This window comes from Anolis carolinensis, chromosome 1, assembly GCF_035594765.1.
Source record: "Anolis carolinensis isolate JA03-04 chromosome 1, rAnoCar3.1.pri, whole genome shotgun sequence".
Taxonomy (NCBI): domain Eukaryota; kingdom Metazoa; phylum Chordata; class Lepidosauria; order Squamata; family Dactyloidae; genus Anolis; species Anolis carolinensis.
The window spans coordinates 270,689,912-270,715,051 of record NC_085841.1 but is presented as its reverse complement, the minus strand read 5'-3'; the positions used below and the strand labels follow the sequence as shown (position 1 = coordinate 270,715,051).

Below are 25,140 nucleotides of genomic sequence, written 5' to 3'. Positions count from 1 at the left end.
AAAAAAATTCAACTACAGTAGTGCCCCGGTTGACTGAGCTCCAGTTAACCGAGGCTCTGGGTTATTCGAGGCATCTCTGGGGGCACCCCTCCCTCTCCATCTCCTTCTCTCGAGTTCGAGAGAAGGAGAGGGAGAGGGAGGAGGAAGCGCCCGGCGATCGCTGCTGCCTAGCAGCGATGGCGAGACGCTTCCCAAGGGGGGAGACATCCCTCCGCAAGACTTCGGCTCAGGCAAGCCCCTCCCCATCGCTCCTGCTTAGACAGGAGCAATGGCGAGAGGCTTCCCAAGGGGCGAAGTCTCACCCAGGGACGTCCCTTCGTGAGACTTCGCCCCTTGGGAAGCCCCTCGCCATCGCTCCTGCCTAGACAGGAGCGATGGCGAGAGGTTTCCCAAGGGGCGAAGTCTTCGCCCTATCCATGCCATTCAGTTATCCGAGATGGGGCCTGCCCCTTTATCTCGGATAACAGGGGCTCTACTGTATCACTAGAAAGTATTAGAACTAACTCATTTGTCCATCAAAGCCACTTGCATTATTGACTATCAATGAAAGTTTAATGCCCCCAACATAACAGAAAATAATACACTTAGGTTCATAAACTATAACCAGAGACATGCATAAAAACAAAAACTGATTTAATATATTAAGGGGAAATACAGGTCTTTACCATTCTCTGCAAGATCATTAGAATACATTCCAGCTAGCTGGAAATACAGTAGAGTCAAGGGAAGGTTGAAATTATCAGATCTGAACAGGTAAAGCATATATTGTGAAAAGTGGATTATAGAGCAATATATGCTCAAATGATAAATGCAATTGTCCAACAAACACTAAAATGTATTATGTTTTCAGATAAACAGAGCTGATAGTAGATGGTATGAATGGCCAATGAAAAACACACCGTAAGAATGGTATCCACCAGGATGTCACTGATTTTTTGCACTATGAAAGTCATTGGAGAATTTCTCCGTTCACCTGAACAAAAAGGAGAAAATGTCAGTGCTGAAACACAATTGGTGTGAGCCCACTTCTCAAAAAAGATCTTGGGTGATGAGGGCTTTTCTCTACCTATGACTTTTCCAGCAGTAAAGCTCCCTGTGTTAATTGAGAAATCATTATTCATCTGCATATAGGAGGAAATCACCTTTGTTTTCCTCACTCTCCTACTTTGTATGTGTACTTTTGACCTTTATGTGTGTGAGAGAAAGTAAGAGCACTGCAGTCCTCTTTGACTGACCACATTATCTGCAGTCATCTTATGAAGCCCACATATTAGGCTTTCTCTGTTCCTATACTACAATTTTTTAAGAAACCAGGGTCTGCCCATGGCTCAAAAAAGTTGGAAAGAATAATCTTAAATTATCCTCCTTCACAAGGCTGAACGTTTTGCAGCATTTAGTGTTCTGAGAGAATGAATGTGATCATCTAGTAATCTAACTCTTAACTTGGGGTTCTTCTGCTTGTTGTCTATCACAAGGTTTAGTTATAATGAGAAAAATCTGTGCTCAGAAACAGAGTTCTGCAAAGAACTGAGGGCTATGTAAATATACCAGTGTTATTGTACTCTGTACATAGCCTGGAATCAACCTAAATATCCTAAAATTTCAGATCAAAATTAATCCTACAAGCTAAGCAGAGTAAGCCTTGGTTAGGACTTGGAATGGGAGACAGTCAATGAATACCAGATAATGTAGGATATATTTATAATAGTAATAATAAATCTTTATTTATGCCCCACCACCATCTCCCCAAGGGTACTCAGGGCGGCTCACAGAAGCACTCCCAAATGCTGCATATAAACAACAATACATAAGTACATACACAAAGACATGTGTAAATACAACAATGCACATAAAATCCCACTAATAAAATTGTAAGAATTATAAAGTTATAAAATTTCCTAAAAAACAGTACAACCTGAGAATAAAGCTGGCAAATAGAAGTGCGGAGTGGCACAACTGGTGAGTCATCGAACTGACAATAGATTACACATGGTCAAAGGTCTGTCTGAAGAATCATATTTTTAAACTCACCCAAAAGGCTTGACGAGTGGGGGCTAATTTCTCTAAGGAGGGTATTCCAGAGCTGGGGAGCCACCACCAAGAAGGCTCTCTCATCCCCACCAACCATACTTGAGACAGTGGTGGGACCGAGAGAAGGGCCTCTCCAACAGATCTCAATGCCTGTGCTGGTTCATAAAAGATGATGCAGTTTTGACGACAGGTTGGACCTGAAGCATATAGGGCTTTATAGGTAATCACCTGTACAGTAGAGTCTCACTTATCCAACACTCGCTTATCCAACATTCTGGATTATCCAACGCATTTTTGTAGTCAATGTTTTCAATATATCGTGATATTTTGGTGCTAAATTCATGAATACAGTAATTAGTACATGGCATTAGTGCATATTGAACTACTTTTTCTGCCAAATTTGTTGTCTAACATGATGTTTTGGTGCTTCATTTGTAAAATCATAACCTAATTTGATGTTTAATAGGCTTTTCCTTAATGCCTCCTTATTATCCAACATATTCACTTATCCAACATTCTGCCGGCCCGCTTATGTTGGATAAGTGAGACTCTACTGTACTTTGAATTGGGGCCAGAAACTTGTCAGAAGCCAGTGGAGCTGCTACTCCACTGCTTTCCTTTCATAGGAAAGAACTGACAAAACCACTTCTGAGCATTCAATGCCCCACGAAATTCATGGGCTTGCCAAAAGTCAATAGATGATATGATGGCATGCACACACGAATTGGAGTTTTGAAGATAGGGAAGAAGTACCTACACAGAGCAACTGAGAAATTCTTGTAGTTATGATTTGCGGTATCCTGGGCATATTAAAACCTTTTAAATTTAGAATCATTAACAGTTTGTTAAAGCCTTCTTTCTGGTATATTTTTCAACTGGTAAAATCTCTTTACTTCACTCTGATCAAAGAGATCACATCAACAGTTAAAAAAATGCCCAAGGCTATGTAGAAGGCCTTGGTTAAAAATTAATCCTCTCAAACTATGACTAAAAAGCTAATTTCATGGAAAATACTATGACATTTTCAGATGCTGAAAATTTACCACAGAAATGAAATTACATGCATTGTTTTTGAGAACCAGGAATATACTTTCAAACAAATAGAGGAAGTGAGGATGAATGTAAGCAAAGAATCATACTTCATGAGGAATCATTCCATATCCATGCTGCATGCAGATACAGTAGTCTCACTTATCCAACATTCTGGATTATCCAACGCATTTTTGTAGTCAATGTTTTCAATACATCGTGATATTTTGGTGCTAAATTAGTAAATACAGTAATTACTACATAGCATTACTGCATATTGAACTACTTTTTCTGTCAAATTTGTTGTATAACATGATGTTTTGGTTCTTAATTTGTAAAATCATAACCTAATTTGATGTTTAATAGGCTTTTCCTTAATCCCTCCTTATTATCCAACATAGTCACTTATCCAACATTCTGCCGGCCCGTTTATGTTGGATAAGTGAGATTCTACTGTACTAAGAATGAAAACTTAAAATGGCGAGATGAAACAAGGTTTCTCAACTATTAGTCATGCTATCCAAGAGCTATACATTATACCTCTGACACTTTCTTTAGCACTTCCCTGAAAATGGGGTTGTTTCATGATATGTTCATCCATTCAGTCATAATTAGGGACAATTAACTGCCATTTTAAAAAGTGATTGAATTAACTGTTGTTAATATTTACATAGAACATCCAAGTGATCAAAACACCAACCATGAATTATGTAGTTGTGATCCTTGTAATAACACCCTGCTGAACTAGCTTTTTGATCAATAGTACTGTCTTTCTGTGCTTGCTGGGTGTGTACATTTTGTTTGCCTAAGGGGAATGAGTCTACTTTTGTGCAGAGGTCTCTTGCAGACATTATGATGATCTTGACCAGGGGAAAAGCACATATTTGATTCTCACACAGAAAGTGAAAAATCTTGGCAATGATTTCCAATTTTTGACCTCATGTCTCCACTTGTCACAAGATACTTCTTATCAGAGATGAAAGTTTCATGAACATTCTTTGCATGCCTCCTTTGATTACTTACCAGCATCTGGACATGACTTCACACAAGACTGAAGTACTGATGACATACTAGCCTTGAGGCTGGGGAACAGGGGTTGAAGAGTATCCATTGTGTGAGTTAATTTACAACTTTACGTCCACAGATCATTCTAATTCACTCTAATGACTAAACAGAACACTAAACTGATAGGCAAGGACATCTTTTACCAACACCATCAAATTAATAATCTTTCCAACCCTTCTTATCTGTTGAAAGCCTATTTGAGGAGTACTCACCATTCAATCGCAAAACTAGTACCCTGGAGCTCATCTGTTTAATTCTACACATGCAGATTGGAAACGAATATACAACATGGCAGCCTACCTTCTATTAGAGTGGGGCAGTGGAGACATAGTATTTCCATTATCCTTATTACCTTCATATGCCCCTCTGGGAAATATTATTATTATAATCTATAACAGCGTTCTCCAAATTAGTTCCCTTGAAATGGACTGGACCACAACTCTCCCATTATTTTAGCAGCACAGCAGAATCAGGCACTCTTGGAGGCTATCAGATTGGGGTAAACTGCTCTCTTGTGCAAATAAAAATGGGCAGAATTCAGTAGTGGACTTCCACCAAAAAGATAAGGAAAAAAGCAGGGAAATTCAAGAGAATTTTAATTATTTAGGTCAATGAAAGTAATCTTGTTAACAGTAGTCTTGCATCAAAGTTCATATAGAGCACTCCACAGGCAATTTTGTCTACATAGGCAATTACTAAAGTCTTAACCTAAACATATTTTGTAGCATTCAAAAGTCCAAAACTACTGATATATGCAATCATGGTGTATCTTTTATGTGACTTTTCTGTTTTAAAACCAATTGCAGCCTCCAAGACTGAAAATTAGGAATGATGAACAACACAGACAAGATTGCTTAACCTTTCCACAGTTCTAGTTGAACAAAATCACCCCAGGTTTCTTTTGTCACTATGGGAAGTGGATAATATATGGTTGTACAGACAGCTATTTTTTCAAGTGCTCAGCAAAAGCAGGTGGAAGGACAACTAATAAATAAAATATAATAAAATGAAAGAAGACCATTTCTCTGCAGAGCTAAGATGATTCTGTCACTTGGAAATATACTTAAAGTAAAACTTTTTTTGGCGCAATCTCCAACCCAAGGGCACACAGACAACATTTTTAAAAACATGTAAACAAGTGCTTGTAATTTCACTTTGCAAAATACACTGCATGGCAAACATTTGGGAATCAGTAAAATTCTCAAAATACCTGCACCACTGTGAACAACAGACTGATAATCTGCTTGGTGCATTTTGAATGTCTTCAGCTTGACTGCAGTAAGTGAGCAGAATATTATATAAAATTCTTGATGAAATAGTCTACAGTAGAGTCTCACTTATCCAACATAAACGGGCCGGCAGAACGTAGGAAAAGCGACTATGTTGGATAATAAGGAGAGATTAAGAAGAAGCCTATTAAACATCAAATTAGGTTGTGATTTTACAAATTAAGCACCAAAACATCATGTTATACAACAAATTTGGCAGAAAAGGTAGTTCAATATGCAGTAATGCTACGTAGTAATTACTGTATTTACGAATTTAGCACCAAAATATTACGATGTATTGAAAACATTGACTACAAAAATGCGCTGGATAATCCAGAATGTTGGATAAGCGAATGTTGGATAAGTGAGATTCTACTGTATCTTTTCTTATTAGTATTTCCTTTCTTCTCTAAAGAATGTGTTTAGAAAAAGAGAATATCCTGTCTCTGCTAATGTAAATTTATGACCATAGATGGAGGTAAACATTCCTATCTACATTAAAATTATGTATTTATTTATTCGTATTCCACCTTTTCCCAAGTGGGACCCAAAGTGAAAATATATCTAATTACCTCAGTAACATCCAAATGGAAGCTGGCATCTATATGTGCACCAACTCCACATGCCTAAAACTGTTCCTGCATATAGATGTCCTTCACCAGATAAAAACTCTACAAGAATGTTATATCCAATTATCAAATATATGTTAACTTGATCATGTAATGGAAAAGTCTATAGTTCAAGTTAGTCTAGGGCAGTAGTTCTCAATCTGGGATCCCCAGATATTTTTGGCCTACAACTCCCAGAAATCCCAGCCAGTTTACCAGCTGTTAGGATTTCTGGGAGTTAAGACCAAAAACATCTGGGGACCTCAGGTTGAGAACCATTGGTCTAGGGCTTGCCAAGGAACTTAAAAGTTAAGTTTCTGAACTATACTATGGCCACCTGTTTAAATATCTGTGTACATATGTACTGCATGCCTGTGGAAAACTTTATCTGATCTAGAACTAGAGCTGAGCTTTCAGACTGGAAGCCTGGCATACACCTCTAAAGGACACACTTCCCACTCTGTTGGTCATTTCTAAGAGTGCAGTAGTGGCAAGACAAAGAGCAGAGAATTGATATGATATGATATGATATGGATATGATAGCCTTTAGGTGGACACACTGATGAGAACAAAGTGGACTTTTAATCCAAAGTTAATATCCAGAACTTTTCAGTTTACTGTTTGGAATGTTTTCTTTCTTGTGTGCCCGAAATAGGTTGTAAATATTGCATGTGGTTCTCAGTTGGTAGATGCGCAAGTTGTACACTTGTAGAAAATTGCCTCTAAGGCTGCCTTAAAGGCCTGGGAAAGCATCCCAATACATCATGATGAAAATGAACATACAAAATACTAACACAAAGATTGAAATATATAAGGAAGAAAGAATAGAAAGGAAAATAAAGGCAAAAAGAGTTTATGCAAGGGGAAGAGAACTGCAGCCTGTGGGCCAAGATGCCATGCTCCACAAAAGACAAGGATTGTTTTTAATTGGGAAAAGGATTTCTTGCCTTCACAGGAGCATGGGACTCAGTTTACAATGTTTTAATCCATCTCAGATTTGTTTTAGGTGACTTCTAATCATCTTTTTTAATAAACACTTCCCCCAACCCTAAAAAAAAGTCTGAGGTTGACTAAATATGATGACAGTGCCCCAGCATTCATGGAGACATTTGAAAGGAAGTTTTAGAAAGAAAAGTGGAAACTGATCTCAAAGATACATGGAAAAAAATATGGTGTATTAACAGAGCTGATTCAATCTAAAGAAATTCCATTCAAATACCAACTAAAATCTGCCAACAAATATGAACAACAAAGTCATTTCTAACATACACATTATAACAAATCCTTTGATTGTGTAGACCAGTGGTTCCCAACCTTTGGTCTTCCAGGTGTTTTGGACTTCAGCTCCTACAATTCCTAACAGCTGATAAGATGGCTCGGATTTCTGGGAGTTGAAGTCCAAAACACCTGGAGGACCAAAGGTTGGGAACCACTGGTGTAAACCATGAAAACTATGGATGGTTCTAAAAGGAATGGATGTGTCACCACATCTGATTGTCTGGATTCCTTATTAATCAGGACAAGAGGCCACTGTCAGGACAGAATATGGAGAAACAGAATGGTTTCCAATTGGCATGTGCGTCAGACAAAACTACATTTTATCATCCTATCTAATATGTCAAATGTAAAACTGGATTAGATTTGGAGGACAGAATATCAACAACTTAAGATAAATAGATGATAGCGTACTATTAGCAGAAAATAGAAAAAACTATGGTTGTCTCGGGGAGAAATTTAACTCTCACATGAAGTACATTCCTCAAACAATGAAGGGACTAAAACTCCAAGATAATTAAAGTGAAAAAGAAGAATAACCCAGGTAACTATAGAAGAGATAAACTACTTAGCAAGATTCCATGAAGAGAACCCTTCAATCAGTGTTGTCTCAATGAAAGACAAAAAGGAATTGAGAGAAACTGGCTTTGGCATGCTGAAGCATGCCCATAACGAAGAAGCGGGTGAGGTTCCTGCCAAAGCCACTCATATTGACAATGTTCTGTGTGAGACTCATTTGTGTAATGCAGGAGGAAGAAAATGTTTCAGACAAGCTGTAATGACAACCAAAGAAAGCTGAACAGCAGTTTAAGAGCCACAATTTTTTTAATGTGCACTTAAGGGGAAGACTGACCACCTAAACGCTCAGTTCTAGAATGTTCCAAAGAAAGTTCTGTCTGAGAATATGGCTTAGATGTGAGAGTTATAAAGGACACTGAAAAAGAATTTACCTTATATTTTTTGGCAAGGAATGAGTGTGAAGAATGCCTTTCATATTTCATATTAGGAATACTGTAGAAAAAAAATTCTCCTGCATAGGAAAGGCTTATTTGATTGTTTAGTTAGTTGTCAGTAAAGTTTCAGGAAGGCTTTTATGTTTATCTCACCATAATAGATTAGACAAACTCAGGAAGATGGTGGAATTCAGAAGTGGCATTAGTTAAGCACTAAAATCCTTTAGTCATTTATTTATAAATGAAGCCCCAAAGAGGAAGTAACAAAAACCGACTGGCACCAATAGAAATAAGCAAATTCTAAGTCACACGATTTGCTAGTTGAGCTGGATTCAGAGATCAGTGTTGGCCTTCCATAACATACATTTTCCTATTTAAATTATGATTGCAGTTAAACACTTTCAATATTTTATTGGCATTCATACACAGGTGTCAACAAGTCTTTGCCTTTTGGTCTCATTTAAAAACCCTCACTGAAATGTTGTAAAAGGAACTGATACTGCTTATAAGAGCTCCAGGACTGTTAACATGAGAGGTTCCAAAATTAGCTTTCCTTATTAAGGCTAGGAAACTGCTGGCTGACATTCAATTACCATCACTTCCACAAGTCTAAAATATTCCTGATAAAGTATCTGAAAAACAGCTACTACTTGGCTTCAGCATGTCAAAAGCAGACTGAAGGTCAATTTAGCCTGAAATAAAACAAAGTCTAAAATATTAACCTTTAAAATAAAATAAAGGCAACATTTTGAAAGCATTTCAAGATATAAATACAGTGTTCCCTCACTTATTGCGGGGGTTAGCTTCCAGGACCACCCGCAATAAGTGAAAATCCACGAGGTAAGGACACTATATATTTATACATTATTTTAGTAGTTATACACTATTTTAAGTGTGTTGTCGAAGGCTTTCATGGCCGGGATCACAGGGTTGTTGTATGTCTTTCGGGCTGTGTGGCCATGTTCCAGAAGTATTCTCTTGCCCCCAGGCAAGAGACAAAAAACCTTTCCAATGCTAATTAGGGTGATTAACTGAAACATTAATGCTGGCTTCCCAGTGACAAAGGACTCTTGCCACACCCTGGACTCTACACAGATATATATTCTTTACTTTCCTTACTTAGTTTATCCATATCTCACAACCTCTGAGGATGCCTGCCATAGATGTGGGCGAAACGTCAGGAAAGAATACTTCTGGAACATGGCCACACAGCCCGAAAGACATACAACAACACTATTTTAAGTCTTTATCAACCAATCGTGTGTTGATAAATCACCTCCTTCTCCTCTCGTTGCCGCTTGGGCACCTTTTCTCTCCCTTCGGCTTCTCCTTCCTCCCTTCCTTAGGCTGTAAATTGTAATTTTTTATGATTTATAATATTATAAATCATGAAAAACCGCAAAACAGCGAATCCACAAAAAGCGAACCGCAAAGTAGTGAGGGAACACTGTACTATTTTCTAGTTATAAGTATGAAAAATCTACTGAATGCAAAACTGGACTTTTCCTTTTTACATTCTCTAGCAAATATCCACTCTCAATCACCATGCTCTACAATAATTTCTCTCTAAATTAGAAATAGCCTTACATTTCCTTTAACATAACATTTCAGCATCAATGCAGCCAGACAATAAGATACTTCCAGACTAGTGAGTAAATGGTGGGAGTGTTTCTAGAAACACAGTCCCAGACAAAGATATATTGGATTGGGTGGATTAACTTCTTAGATAACTAGGTACTCTCTCTTTTTCCTTCCCTTTCCTTCCTCCTATTTTGAACTTCTGAGATTCCACATATGTTCCTGCTTCACCAAGTCTACATTATCACCCACTCATTTCTAGACAGCAGCTGGACTGATATCTCCTTATGTCTTATTTGGCCATCATTCATTTTTGACCCATTACAATCTTTGCCTCTATTTCTTAGTGTGGGATGTACTAACTGGTAGGTATACAAACTGATCTGATGTGTGAATTGGCACTAATGGCTTAATGTTGCCAATCGCTACTTAAGGAGGAGACTCACATGCTATTCCCCACGGCAATTCCTATGTGTGTTTCTCTAAGGAAGAACAACCTAAGTTGTGGAAAATTAAAAATATTATTTTACATATATCACCACAGCAGCTAGAATTGTATTTGCTAGGGCATGGAGACGAAGCGTAATATCAAAAAAAGAAGAATGGATAGAAAAATCTATGGATATTATGAATATGGACTTATTAACTTCCCTAATATCCAAATCACAAGGAAGACCTGTAAAAACAACAGATTGGACCCTCTTCAAAGATTGGCTGAAGGAAAACAAAATAAAGATTCGAATCTAGGTACAATTATATTACAGTCTGCAGAGCCGTCGCAGCTGAAGCAGAAAGAAGGAGAAGATTAGTGGATTGTAAAAGAGGAATCTCTTATCCATAAAATCGCCATGAAGAAGAATGGAAATACAAATCCAAACCCTGCGACCCCCTTCTATTTTTTCCGTTCCCCGTTTTTTTCTTTTTTTCATTACAACTCTTTATCGTTACTCTTTCCTTCCCTGCTTTTTCCCTTTTCCTCTTATTTTTATCATATGTATTTTAAAAAACCATCAATAAAAATATAAAAAATAAATGAGCCAGCAGCCAGTGAAGCTCCTGCCACAAAGGAGTTGTATGTTAAAAACTGGAGCTTAGGGTTAATGAACATCATGTTCATTAAACTAAAAATTGTATGGGGAGGATTATAGGTTTCACCCTTACCTTCTTGAAAGCAGTTGGGATATAAATTAATACAATACTTCAGAAATTAACAGAATTGAACAATAATATTATACACATGAAATATGCTAAATTGTAAATATCAATGAAAAGTCATGTGATACAGCCATTTGATTATGACTTAGTACCATTTTAAGCATTTTTTTGGCTAGTCAGGGCTCATGAAAACATTAAAGCTTCATTTTTAAAAACTACAAGTATATAAATCACACACACACAAGCAATTTTAGAAGCTGCCTTACACTAAGTCAGGCTATCTACTCCAGTATTGTCAACTCTGCCTACAGTAAGTATCCAGTTTCAGGCATTATGTTTTCCTTATGAGGAGATCCCTGGCTTTACCTCATATTCCAGTTTCTCATCCACATAGTAACCAAGTACAGCCCAACTTCTTGAATCAATCAAGATGTGATGTGTTTGGTGTGATATGATGTCAATAAAAATGTAAGGACTCTCTTAATAAATCAGCTGAATATCTAGTGTGCAATCTCTGCACTTATAATGAACGCTGAATCAGTCCTTGAATAAACTCTTACAGCAGTCATAGGACACACAGATACTTTTGCATAAGACGGCAAACTACTGATTCTAGATATGGCTCTTCTTGAATGAGTAGTGTGATGCAGCATACTGCTCAATTGTTCCTGTTTGCAGCATGAGCAGGTTTCTTTCAAAAGAAAGAAGGAAAGAAAGAGAGAGAGAAAGAGAGAGAGAGAGAGAGAGAGAGAGAGAGAACGAGAACAAGCTTTGCTCCAGATAAATAAAGGCCATCCTTACATCCCAACTGCCACTGTCCTGGTCCAGAGGGAGAAAAGAAGAAGCAAACACAGCTCCATCATGCCTTGGCCCAGAAGAGGTGAAAGGCCCTTTCTCCATCCCTACTGCCACTGTTCTGGTCTGGGATGGAGAGAAGAAGAGGTAGTATCTGCTGAACTTTTTCGTTGTATGTTGTCTTATTTCAATTGTAATTCTGAAGGCAGCAAACTGTCAAATTAACTATTTGTAAGCTGCTTTGAGGGCCTTTCTGGCAAAATAATGGGCTATAAATACTCTAAATAAATAGTTCTATTTTAGATACTGTTTCCTGAAATCTAACATATCTTATCTTCAACAAAAATAAAATAACAAATTAGAGAAACATATTCTTGATATAGAAGCTGACACAGTTGGTTTAAGCCACCTTGAGCTACAAGGAGAGATAGATACACCCTGGAAAATAGGGTTTAAATTCCCACTTAACCATGGTAAGGAAAATGTAAGGGGAAAGCATCTCTGAACATATATTGCCAATTAAAATCTCATGATAATAATAATAATAATAATAATAATAATAATAATAATAATAATAATAATAATTTTATTCTTATATCCCGCCCCATCTCCCCGAAGGGACTCGGGGCGGCTCACAGCAATAATAAAAACAGTGACAAATTACACATTGTAAAATCAACATGAAAAGCAGTCATACAATCAATACATACATCACATGTTAAAAACAAGGAGCTAAACAATTCTAGGCCGAAATAGAGGGCTACATGGAGAAGGTAGCTACGTGGCAGCAAGGTATCAATAATCATGGGAAAACCCTCTCTAATTAAATGGGCAGACAAATCAACCCCAAAAATTAATCGTCGAAGGCCCTCCGGAAAAGCCAGGTTTTAAGGCCTTTCCGGAAGGCAAGGAGGGTGGGGGCCTGTCTAATCTCCCTAGGGAGTGAGTTCCAGAGGCGGGGGGCCACAGCGGAGAAGGCCCTCTCTCTCGTCCCCACCAGCCGCAACTGCAAAGGTGGTGGAAGCGAGAGGAGGGCCTCCCCCGAAGAGCGAAGAGATCGTGCAGGTTCATAGGGGGAGATGCGGTCTCTAAGGTAAGTGGGTCCCAAACCGTTCAGGGCTTTGTAGGTCAGCACCTGCACCTTGAATTGGGCCCGGAAAACAAACGGCAGCCAATGGAGCTCCTTAAACAGAGGCGTAGAACGCGCCCTGTAGTTTGCTCCTGTTAGAAGCCTGGCTGCTGAGCGCTGTACTAATTGCAGTTTCCGGGCCGTCTTCAAAGGCAGCCCCATGTAGAGCGCATTGCAATAATCCAGTCTAGAGGTAACTAAGGCGTGGACCACCGTAGTCAGATCAGACTTCTCAAGGTATGGTCGCAGCTGGCGCACAAGTTTTAATTGTGCAAAGGCCCTCCCGGCCATGGCCGACACCTGAGCCTCAAGCGTCAGCCCTGAATCCAGGAGGACCCCCAAGCTGCGGACCTGCGCCTTCAGGGGGAGTGCGACCCCGTCAAGCACAGGTTGCCACCCAATACCCCGGTCAGACATACGACTGACTTGGAGGACCTCTGTCTTGTCAGGATTAAGTCTCAGTTTGTTCACCCTCATCCAGGCCAACACAGCGGACAGGCACTGGTCCAGAATCCGAGGGGCTTCCTTGGATTTAGGTGGAAAAGAGTAGTAAAGTTGGGTGTCATCCGCGTAGAGATGGCACCTCACTCCAAAACTCCGGATGACCTCTCCCAGCGGTTTCATGTAGATGTTAAAAAGCATGGGGGACAAAATAGAACCTTGTGGGACCCCACAGGTCAAAGGCCAGGGGTCCGAGCAGGTGTCCCCCAGCTTCACCAGCTGGGAACGGCCCTCCAGGAAGGACTGGAGCCACTGGAGTGCAGTACCCCCAAGGTTACTTTACAAGGTTACATGATGAAGTTACTTTAAGATTGCTGTAAATTAGACATGACTTGAAAGTACAGAATGCCAGTAAAATATTTTAAATATATTTCTTAAACTAAGAATAATATACTATTTAATGAACAATGACACTTAAGACTATTGAAAAAGAAAAAATATATTAACTGTGAAAGCTATATGTTGAAACATAAAAATAGCAACATGTACATGTCCTGACCATCCATGTTAATAATTTACTAATGCATGTTTTACTTATTACTTATCAAGTAACTATTGCTTTTTATGTCCTTTCTCATCATATTATTTCACAAACTAATATCCAGTTTGCACTTACACATTTCAACACATGATGAAAAGCATCCAGCAAAGACTGTGTCACATTCCAGAAAGATAAAACCTTTAATGACCGGGAACATAACCCAACAATGATACCAGAGGATTCCAAAAACATTCCATAAGAGGCATCTAATTGTTTGTGAATATGCCTTCTGTTTCTATTTTTTTTTAAAAAAAAAAATTATTGAAGTTTATTATTAAAACAAACAAACAAACAAACAAGCAAACATGTAACATAAGTGAAGGACGTACAAACATACCATTGTGCAAAAAAGTAACGAACAATAACATAGATTACATATACAAATGTGTGTGTGTGTGTATTTGTGTGTATGTCTGAGGAAGAAATAAATTTAATTTTTAAAAAAGGGAGAAAAAGAAGAAAAAGAGTAAAAATTGAAGCCTAAATCATCCCAACAGACATCATCTATGCACCAACAATACAATCACATTAAAATTGACTTCCTTCTATTGTGCGGTTCTTTGAAAATTAATCTTTTTATATCCATTGTACCCTTGTTTACCTTATTGCTTATTTTCTCCTTATTTACATGTTCTGGGGTGGTCCATTATTCAATCATTCTTCTCTAAACTATTTTCATATTATTATCTTGCATTTTTTAAAATAGTTTATGATTGATTCCCAATTTGTTTGTTTTCTTGATTTTCCTTGGGTGATTGATAATAGATATGTTAATTTGTCCATGTTCATTATTTCAAAAATTTTATTATACCATAATTTGATGTCCAGCCTATTTTTTTCCCTCCATTTTTTGGCATAAGTCAGTCTCGCAGCTGTAATTAAGTAATTGTACAGGATTTCTTTATTTTCATCTTTTTTGATGTCATACATCCCTAGAAGGAGGAATTTGGGGTCTAGGTTGACTTTAATATGTAGCATATTCTGAATTCCTTGTTGTATTTCCTTCCAAAATTGTTTGGCCTTCTCACATGTCCACCAGCAGTGGTAGTAAGTGCCCTCCTGTTCTCCACACTTCCAACATTTGTTTGATGCTTCCTTATAACATTTTGATAATTTTTGGGGAGTCAAGTACCATTGATAAAAGGTTTTTACCCAATTTTCTTGGAGGTCTGCTGAGTATGTGAATTTTAATCTATGATTCCAAGCTTTCTCCCATTCTTCTAGTTTAATTGGCTTCCCTATATTCCTCGCCCATTTGGTCATACAGTCCTTAATTAAATCTTGTTCTGTTGACCATTCTAATAGTTTTTTTGTAAATTTTAGTTATAATTTTGGTGTCTGATTGTAATATTTTATCCCAAAATGTCTCCTCCTCCTCAAAACCCTTCTCTTAGTCTAAATTAAAATGGTCCTTTAGTTGTATATACTGAAACCAACCTATATTCTTGAATTTTTGACTTATACTTTCTTGAGTTTTCAGTTTATATTCTCCCTTTTCCTTTGTTAAAATATCTTTGTATTTTGGCCAGTTTGCACCTCCTAATTCTCTCCTTTGGCAAGCTTCTAGGGGTGATACCCAAAGTGGAGTCTTATTAAATAATCTTCTTTTATATTTTTCCCACGTTTTTATTATTGAGGAACGGATGAAATAGTCCCTGAAATTTTTTTTCATTCTTTTTTCTCTCATACCATGTATAGGCATGCCTTCTGTTTCTAAAGCTACAATACAAAGCAAAAGCACAGAATCTAGCAAACCAACAAACTGGTAAAGTTTCAATTAATCCTCAAAATAGAAATAATATTTAATAGTATAATACACACATGTGTTTGTGTGCGTATTAAGATCTTTTATATCTTCTATCGGCTGTCTTCAATAATGTAAAAGCTTCTTTGATGCACTATGGTTCTTCTTTATGAGAAACACCTACATGGATGTACAATGGTTCTTTACCTCAAGCAAGCTTCATTCCAAATTTCTTCAGACTTTTTACCTTTTGGTATTCATTGTTCTTATAGCACCTTGTGTACATCCTCCCCCCACCTGCTCCTGAGGACATTGACATCCCACACACAATGAGAGGTGGGAGCTGGAATCACCTTAAAATATACACTCAGAGATTTATGCTGAATGTAAAAAATCCCACAGAAAAGTCCTATAATCTGTTACCAGAATATCTTTTCAATACACAGATCTAAATCTAATTTCAATTTACTTTACGTACATATATCTCCATCAAAACAAATCATAATTGTTACTAATATTCATCACTCATAAATCTGACCTCCTGTACCTTGGGAGGTCTGACTTGGCCATGGTGGGCCACACTCTGGTTACAGCTCGTTTGGACTACTGCAACGCGCTCTACATGGGGCTGCCTTTGAAGACGGCTCGGAAGCTCCAACTAGTACAACAGGTGGCAGCCAGACTAATAACAGGAGTGGCTTACAGGGAGCGTACTATTCCCATGTTGAGTCAGCTCCACTGGCTGCCGATATGCTACCAAGCCCAATTCAAAGTGCTGGTTTTGACCTACAAAGCCCTAAATGGTTCTGGCCCATCTCACCTGTCCGAACGTATCTCCCCCTATGAGCCTTCTAGAACTCTTAGATTATAGGGGGAGGCTCTGCTCTCGGTCCCACCAGCCTCGCAGGTAAGGCTGGTGGGAACGAGGGACAGGGCCTTCTCGGTGGTGGCTCCTCGGCTATGGAACACCCTCCCCAGCAACATAAGGCAGATACCAACTCTCCTAGGCTTCAGGAAAGCCTTAAAGACATGGTTGTGCATGCAAGCTTTTAATGAATGAGAACATGGACTTTACATGACCTGTACGAAGACCTGAGGATTCTGGATGAATGGATTTTAATCTTGGACATTCTTAAAATTTTATATAATGTGATTTTATTTTGTAATGGTATCTGTTTTATATGAACTGTTGTTTTGTAGATTGTTTTATATGAATTGTTGTTTTTACATTGTTTTTAAGCATTGAATTTTTTGCCTATTTACTGTAAGCCGCTTTGAGTCTTCTCAGAGAGAAAGGAGGGGTAAAAGTGATGTAAATAAATAAATAATAAATAAATAAATATACTGGCTAATAATAATGTCACTAAAATACTAAACATCATTAAAAACAATTTCTCCTAAAAACCATATTCAATATGTCTTTAGAATCTAATTATAATCCACAAATTATTACTCATACAGTGCAACCATAGTATGCAATTATAACACATTTATAAAACACTACAAATATAATTCTGCTATCTCAATGTATGTTTTGAGGTTCAAAGGATTCAGTTACAATGATCTTAAAGTTACACATATGTTAAATTTTTACAGTAAAAAGGTTTCAAAAGATATTATGAACAAGTACTTGGAATTCACTAGAAAGAAGAACGCATTTCTTTTGATCTTTACAAGATGTTCAAGCAGTAGTAGTTTTTCTACTGACCCAGTCTTTGTTTATTCACATGATACTGAAACTTGTCTTCATCTACCACAAGTTATTGAATCTATAAAATCTTGAACTTCAGTCACTTCTTATATTTATTTCTAATCATTCATCCTTGCAATAATTGTTGTCTTAAGGTGTGTAGTTTGGCAAATAATATATTTTTGTGCTTCTTTCTAATGAACAGATGCAAATGCAGTTAATAATAATAATAATAATAATAATAAACTTTATTTATACCCCGCCATCATCTCCCCAATGGGGACTCGGGGCGGCTTACATGGGGCCATGCCCAGAACAATACAATATAACAAAATATAATAGAACAACAAATCATAGCACATTAAACAACACAATAAAAGAAAATATACACTACATTAAACAAGGTCAAAGAACAATAAAACCAAGGGCGGGCCACATGAACACTAGATTAAAACTCGAGGTGAGAAAGGAAGTAGGAGTAAAAACCACAGAGGACAGGATCATAAAGTGGCGGTGCGATCTGGAGGACAAATATTGAAGGAGAGCAGCAAAAGGGATGTATGTAGTGATTACTCTCCAAAGGCACAACGGAAGAGCCATGTTTTCAGGTCTTTCCTAAAGGCTGCTAGTGTGGGGGCTTGCCTAATCTCACCGGGCAGTGAGTTCCACAATTGGGGGGCCACAGCAGAGAAGGCCCTCTCCCTTGTTCCCACAAGGCGGGCCTGAGATATTGGCAGTGGTGACAGGAGAGCCTCCCCTGACGATCGAAGGGATCGGGCAGGTTTATGATAGGAGATACGGTCACGAAGGTAGGTGGGTCCCAAACCATTTAGGGCTTTATAAATGATGGTCTGCACCTTGAATTGGGACCGGAAAATAAACGGCAGCCAGTGGAGCTCCTTGAACAAGGGAGTGGATCTCTCCCTGTAACTCGCTCCAGTTATTAGTCTGGCCGCCGACCGCTGGACCAGTTGTAATTTCCGGGCCGTCTTCAAGGGAAGCCCCACGTAGAGTGCATTACAGTAGTCCAGTCTAGAGGTAACTAAGGCATGCACCACCGTGGTCAAGTCAGACTTCACGAGGTATGGTCGCAGTTGGCGCACAAGTTTGAGTTGTGCAAAGGCCCTCGCAGCCACCGCCGACACCTGCGCCTCAAGCATCAGCGCTGAGTCCAGGAGGACCCCCAAACTGCGGACCTGTGATTTCAGGGGGAGTGCAACCCCGTCCAGCACAGGCTGCCACCCAATACCCCGATCAGACGAGCGACTGACCAGGAGGGCCTCTGTCTTGTCGGGATTGATCCTCAGCTTGTTCCTCCTCATCCAGTCCGCCACAGCGGCCAGGCACTGGTTCAGCATCCGAGGGGCTTCCTTCGAGTTAGATGGAAACGAGTAGTGGATTTGCATGTCATCTGCGTAGAGATGGCAACGCCCTCCAAAACTCCGGATGACCTCTCCCAGCGGTTTCATGTAGATGTTGAATAGCATGGGGGATAGGATAGACCCTTGCAGGACCCCACAGGTCAATGGCCAGGGGTCCGAGCAAGTATCCCCCAGCTTCACCATCTGGGAACGACCCTCCAGGAAGGACTGGAGCCACAGCAAAACCGTGCCCCCGAGCCCCATCCCGGAGAGCCTACCCAGAAGGATACCATGGTCGATGGTATCGAAAGCCGCTGAGATGTCCAAGAGAACCAGCAGGGTCACACTCCCCCTGTCCAAGTGCTTGTTCAAAAGATATGGGCAAAAGGTCAGGAAAGAATACTTCTGGAACATGGCCATACAGCCCGGAAAACATACAGCAACCCTGTTCATAAACTATTTTTCCAATATATTCTGAAACCCTTTACTGTAAAAAAAATCTTATATAGGTATATATTCAAGAACATTGTAACTGAATTCCTTGAACCCCAAAACATATATTGAGATAGCAGAATTACATTTGTAGTGCTTTATAAGCTAACCTAAGTGAAGTAAATATTTGAGAGCAGGTTTCTGAAAGATCTAGTAAATCATCATCAAAATTCTAGTGCCTGTAGATGTTTTTCAGGTTCTTTAATGCATATCATAGATGGTTTTGTTGGTTACACAAATCAAAAAAGGAACTTTTACCAGCCATTATTATGTGGACTAGATTATCATTGCCATTCTGTGGTTGCACTGATCAACTAATAAGTTGTAGATTACAATCTAATTATTATTACTCATTCAGGAAATAGGTGTTGATCATAGTTACTGCTCCTCTCTTGAAGCCTGGGCTGCTGTGTGAATGTTGTATGCACATTCACACAGCAGCCCTTTACTTTGAGGTGAAGCCTCCCAAAGCTGGCTGCCATGTGGGCTTCAAGTAATGGTTTGTGAGGGAAGTCACTGGTGCTCCACCCTCCTGAAGCCTGATACATCTCCATGGCCAGCGAGAGGGCTAAGCACCAGAACTCTGGGCTTCTGGAAAAGCTAGTGATAGTCATGCCTATCACTAGTGTTCCCCTCCCAAAGACCTAGTCTGTTTTGTGAGTCTGCAAGTGGGAGCCTTGGCCTTCAGGAGGGGGGATGGCAGTTTTGGAGATCTGGTAGCAAACCCACAAATCATATCAGAGGATGTCAAAGCTAAAAAGGTCTGGATCCAACTGTACATGGAGAGAAAAAAAGCAATATGAAAACCTAGTGGGAGAACATTTTTCTCTAGGATACTCACTGATAACAAAAAGGCTATTTGTGGGGAATGTACCTTCAATGAGAAATATACAATAGAGACAAAGAAAAGGTGTGTTAACTAATGAGGTTCTCACAGTCAGAACTTTCTGCATTTAATTTGTTATCTGCCTGTACTTTAAGAGCACCTGTGTACTGTAGTAGTTGGAGTATTGGATGTTAACTCAAGAGAAAAGGGTATGAATTCCTGTTTAGCTAGGGAAATCCACTGGGTGACCTTGGGCAAGTTACACTCTTCCAACCTTAGAGAAAGGCAAAAGCAAAGTCCTTCTGAATAAATTTTGCCAAGTAAACCCTGTGATAGGTTTGCCTTAAGAAACAAGTTGAAGGCACACAATTATAATCCCACTTTCAACTAGGAGCACTTTATCTACACCTAAAGTATACCAACCACTTCATGGATATGATTAAGTGTACTTTTAGTTCATGAAAAGTAATATGAACCTGTTAGACTGTTCAGATCCCATAGAACGCCTTTTAGGCTAACAACTAGCACTGATACTTCTGGCTGGCAATCAAACATAGCAGAAGCGATCATTTCCAAAGCACAGGGGAATTCCCATAGTGGAGAGAGAAGAGGGAATTGGTGCTTCTTTTAGGTTCTCCAAGACTGATTAATCTCTCACCTTTCACCATGCTACTCAGAGAAGGAGATGGTTCCTATTTTGCTAAGAGTTAAGGTACAGTACTCACATTGACCTGTGGATAGGTTGATTTAAGTAATTTGGGGCATTTTTTGACTAAAATTCCTAGTCTACATGAATATATAGGGCAATTCTTGCCTGAACCTTATTCAACACCTTCTGCGAGACCTGGAATAAGAGTAAAATATTATTTTAGTAGTAAGACATTTTTTTATAATTGTCACTAATATTGTGACAATGAGATGTCACAATCATGAAACTGATATTTTGGCCATAGAGAGAAAACTCTTGGTCAATGCACCATTGACTAATTAATATTCCAGATATTCCTTTGCTTAGATCATGGATCTGTCAAAAATCAGATTTTTGCCATTCATCTCTATTTACAGTGAACAATTTCAATTTTTCTACATTCTTGTTATTATTATGTGTCTTAAATTAAAATCTGATTTATGAAAAGCTTATCAGTATTTTCTTGACAAGATTTATCTAAAGAAGGTTTGTCACTGCATTCCTCTAAGGTCATAAGATGTGAACTGACTGAAAATCACACAGTGAATTTCCATGGCTGAGCAAAGATTGTAACAGCAATCTGACTTAGAGGTAGTTTGCATAGGATGTCTACAGGGAATAAACTTAGAAAATAAAGCCTTGTGTAATAGTTCATCCTTGTTTTCACATACCAATCAAGCTTCATTCAGTTTTAGAAGGAAAAATAATAATACAAGTTTTTATCTATCCCTTATAATTGACCATGTCTACTCGCAGCCCTGATTAGTGGTATTTGACTCCTTAATTGAATATATTTGATTGGATCTATAACTGTGTCCATTTTAAATGAACTGTTTTTAGTGTTTGTCTTATGATGTTGTTTTATTATGTTTGCTATGTTCGAGCTGTGTATGAAGTTTCTGACGATTGACTATTTTTGCATACATGTTAGAAACTGGCCTGAGTCCTCTCGAGGAAATGGAACGGTATATAAATAAGGATGATGATGATGATGATGATGATGATTATTATTATTATTATTATTGATGCTATACACTAATGGAAATATAACTAGTCAACTAAAAACAGATTACTGTTTGAATCAAATGCACTCTTAATTGTAAATGAAACATCAAAATATATTAATAATAGCCTTTTAAGATAAGCACACACCATATTGCATAACTTGATATGCCTTTCTTATGGCTAAGTTTCCACTTTATAAGATACCAATTAACATTTTTAAAATACAAACAAAATGATAAGATAACAATCAGCATTGAAGGAATGCTTTGTAGGTTAAAAGAATCTTGAACTTTCCATATGGAGAGATTAAAAAGTCTAAAGAAGATTTAAAAGAATTAACTCTGAAGAGAGACTAAATTAAAAATGTGAAAGGAGAAATGAGGCAAATGGTAGTATTGCATATTACTGAAGCTACCAAGTATTATCAAGGTAATTGGCTCAGCACTGATTTGAAAAATATAATCCTTCATATGAGTAGAAGCTTCATAAGAAAAAAAAACAATTGTTTTAATCTGTTAATATTTTGTGACAGTGAAAGGAATACCTGGATGTAAGCTTCAGTAGGTTTGAATGGGACAATGCAAATTAACACACATTCATAAGTAAGGCATTTTTTTCCTTCAAAGCAAGTGATTGACCAGTTGTGTAATAAAAATAAAATAACTTGAAAATCTGTATATCTTAATCAATTTTAATTCATTTTAAATTTAAGAATCTCTCTGAAACTATGGATAAAATACCTATGTCTGGGCCATAAGATTCATTCATGAAAACATTTTCTCACAGCAAAATGTACAGTAGTATGTATAGCAATTTATAATTTAGTGAGAATATGATCAGCTATCAGTGACACCATTCAAAGACGTCAGCACCCTACAGAGAAATCATTTCACATTTTAAGAAGGAAAAAACTCACAGTGAGAAATCTCAGAAAACATTTGGAGTGTTTTCAGGTGATGCAACATCACCCTGTCAAAAAGGAATTTTCAGATACTAATTTCAGAAGCTATTCTGGTGGTTCTCAGAACTTTCAAAGATAAAAGGACTTCGAGTAGAACCATGAACTAGAACTAAAGTAAATTATGATCCCCAAAATTAGGCAGGGTCGCTAAAATTCTGAAAGATGGTTAGAATGGCCCCCATTTATAGAGGCAGAGTTTGGACCATGCTCTGCATGGAGACCTGAGATTGCAGCCATGTCATTAACATGGTATAGTTCTTCTCTTGTAATGTTAATTGTCATACTACTCCTTTCAAATTACCAGAAACCATGTTAAGCATATTGTCCTGTTCTGGCACTTTCCTCTATAGTTGATCTATAATGAATTTAAATACAAACATTTGGAATATAGGAAGATCAATATTAGTCAAGCTGGTTTTACATTTAGGTTGTTTTTTTAAAGTAATACTTGTTAATGACATTTTATAGATTTCCTCATGATGGCAACATAAACCATACTGTATTTTCACTGGTAATGAAGATTGCTATCCTAAGATTTTAAATGATCTATAATATACAATACTATTTCATAATAATTTTACAACAATTGCTTAAAAAGCTATTTGATAAATAAAACATAGTATCACATAGATTGTGGCAGAGATTACCTTTAACACACAGCCTTGAGTTCAAAGAAAACAAACAGGAGCCTGAATCAGTTTCCACTGATTCATTACCACATGAAGCCTTTACTGCTCGTATTACAAAATCAATAGTTTTCAGTTTCTATGTATTTACCAGTTCCAAAACATTTTAAAAGGAAGGAGTAATATACGATACTGAAATAAAGATCAGTAGTTTCTTTCCTAATTTCAAAAGTGAATTAGTTTTTAGAACTACATACTTAAGAAGGAGAGAAAGAGAGTGCTGGAATTTATAGAGTTGGTAGAAATAAAGAGCAAACCAAACATAAAATCAACCAATCAAAACTTTATTTGTATTCCACCCCATCTCCCCTAGGGGACTCAGAGTGGCTAACAACATGAAATGATAAACAAGCAAATAGACAATATAAAAATCAATCATAAAATAAATCATTATAAAGTTAATAAAACACAATTACACACACAACATTAAAAACAATAAAACAAACTTATTTGGCCTACCGCCCCCTTTCCAGAAAAAATATTACTCAGCGCCCTGGAAATTAATTTTTAAAAATGTTAATAGCAATTAAACAGAAAGATATAGGTACCTGTGGCCATCAATGCTTCCCTGGACTGCTGCAGCGCCCACCAGGGGGCGGTAGCGCCCACTTTGGGAATCATTGTTTTAAAGCCATGTCCAAAGATAAAAGCTACATCCAGAATTAAAAGCCATATCTGGTAAAGCAGTCCTTATTTAATAAGCTAGATCTTCAGATGTTAGGCTTTTCATATGCCTGGGAGCACAGGTGAGTTTTTAGTAGCTTCCTGAAAGAAGGCAGCAAAGGGGCCATTCTAATTTATTTCAGGAGAGAGTTCCAGAGACGGAGGACAACTGCAGAGAAAGCCCCCCCCCCCTCTCTCTCTTTCGTCCAACTGGTTTGAGACAGGGGTGGTATTGAGAGGAGGGCCTCTCCTGATGACTGCGGCATCCGGGCAGGTTTATATGAGGAGAGGCAGTTTGTCAGATAGTCTACTCTACATTCCAAAATCTGGGACTATATCAGCTTGGTTAACAATGATGAGCATAATGATAGTATGTTTAATGAATTTCAAAAATAATTTACTAATACGGTAGAAGAAATCTTACTGATAACACAGGAAAACTATAATTGTTCAAAAATCAGTATGCTATGCACTAGATACAGAGAAAGCTGCAATTTCTCTTGGAGACAACTTTGTCAGTACACCTGACAACAACAATGAAAATGTATAAAGCTGCTTATCAAGAAGAGTGTTTAGTGGCTTTCACTGGCTGTGTTCACATCACAGTAAAAAGAGTTTATTGTGATTCATTATATTCAGTATTTTTAACCACAGTTTAATGGGATGAGAATAAGACTAAATGAACTCCAGGCTATGTATTTTCTTTCTCCAGTGCAGTCATGAGAAAAATGAGAAATTTTCATTATAACTATACTGTATTGTTAAACTGTAAGAAGGAAACACAAGGGTGCAACAATGAGCTACACAAATACCTTAAAAGGTGTGAGAGCCTGTTTGATCTTTAAATAGGGCCAACCTAGTGCTTGAATAAGAGGCTGCCAACAAATTTCAGATACAGCATCTGGGTTGAGCATCTCTTATCTAGAATTCCAAAACCCAAAATACTTAATTGTCTACATAGATGCCTGAGATCGTGACACCTTTACTTTCTGATATCTCAATATACATAAGCTTTGTTTCATGCACAATATTATTTTGAAAATATTGTCCAAAGTTACCTTCAGGCTATTGTACAAGATGTATATGTAACATATAT

The 25,140-nt window shown here is 38.0% G+C and overlaps 1 protein-coding gene across 12 annotated transcripts in view; it reads right to left on the bottom strand.

The window, feature by feature from the left end:
* Positions 1-25,140, bottom strand: part of plekha7 (pleckstrin homology domain containing A7) — a 197,015-nt gene that overhangs the window by 134,698 nt on the left and 37,177 nt on the right. The gene's annotated exons all lie outside the window — the stretch shown is intronic.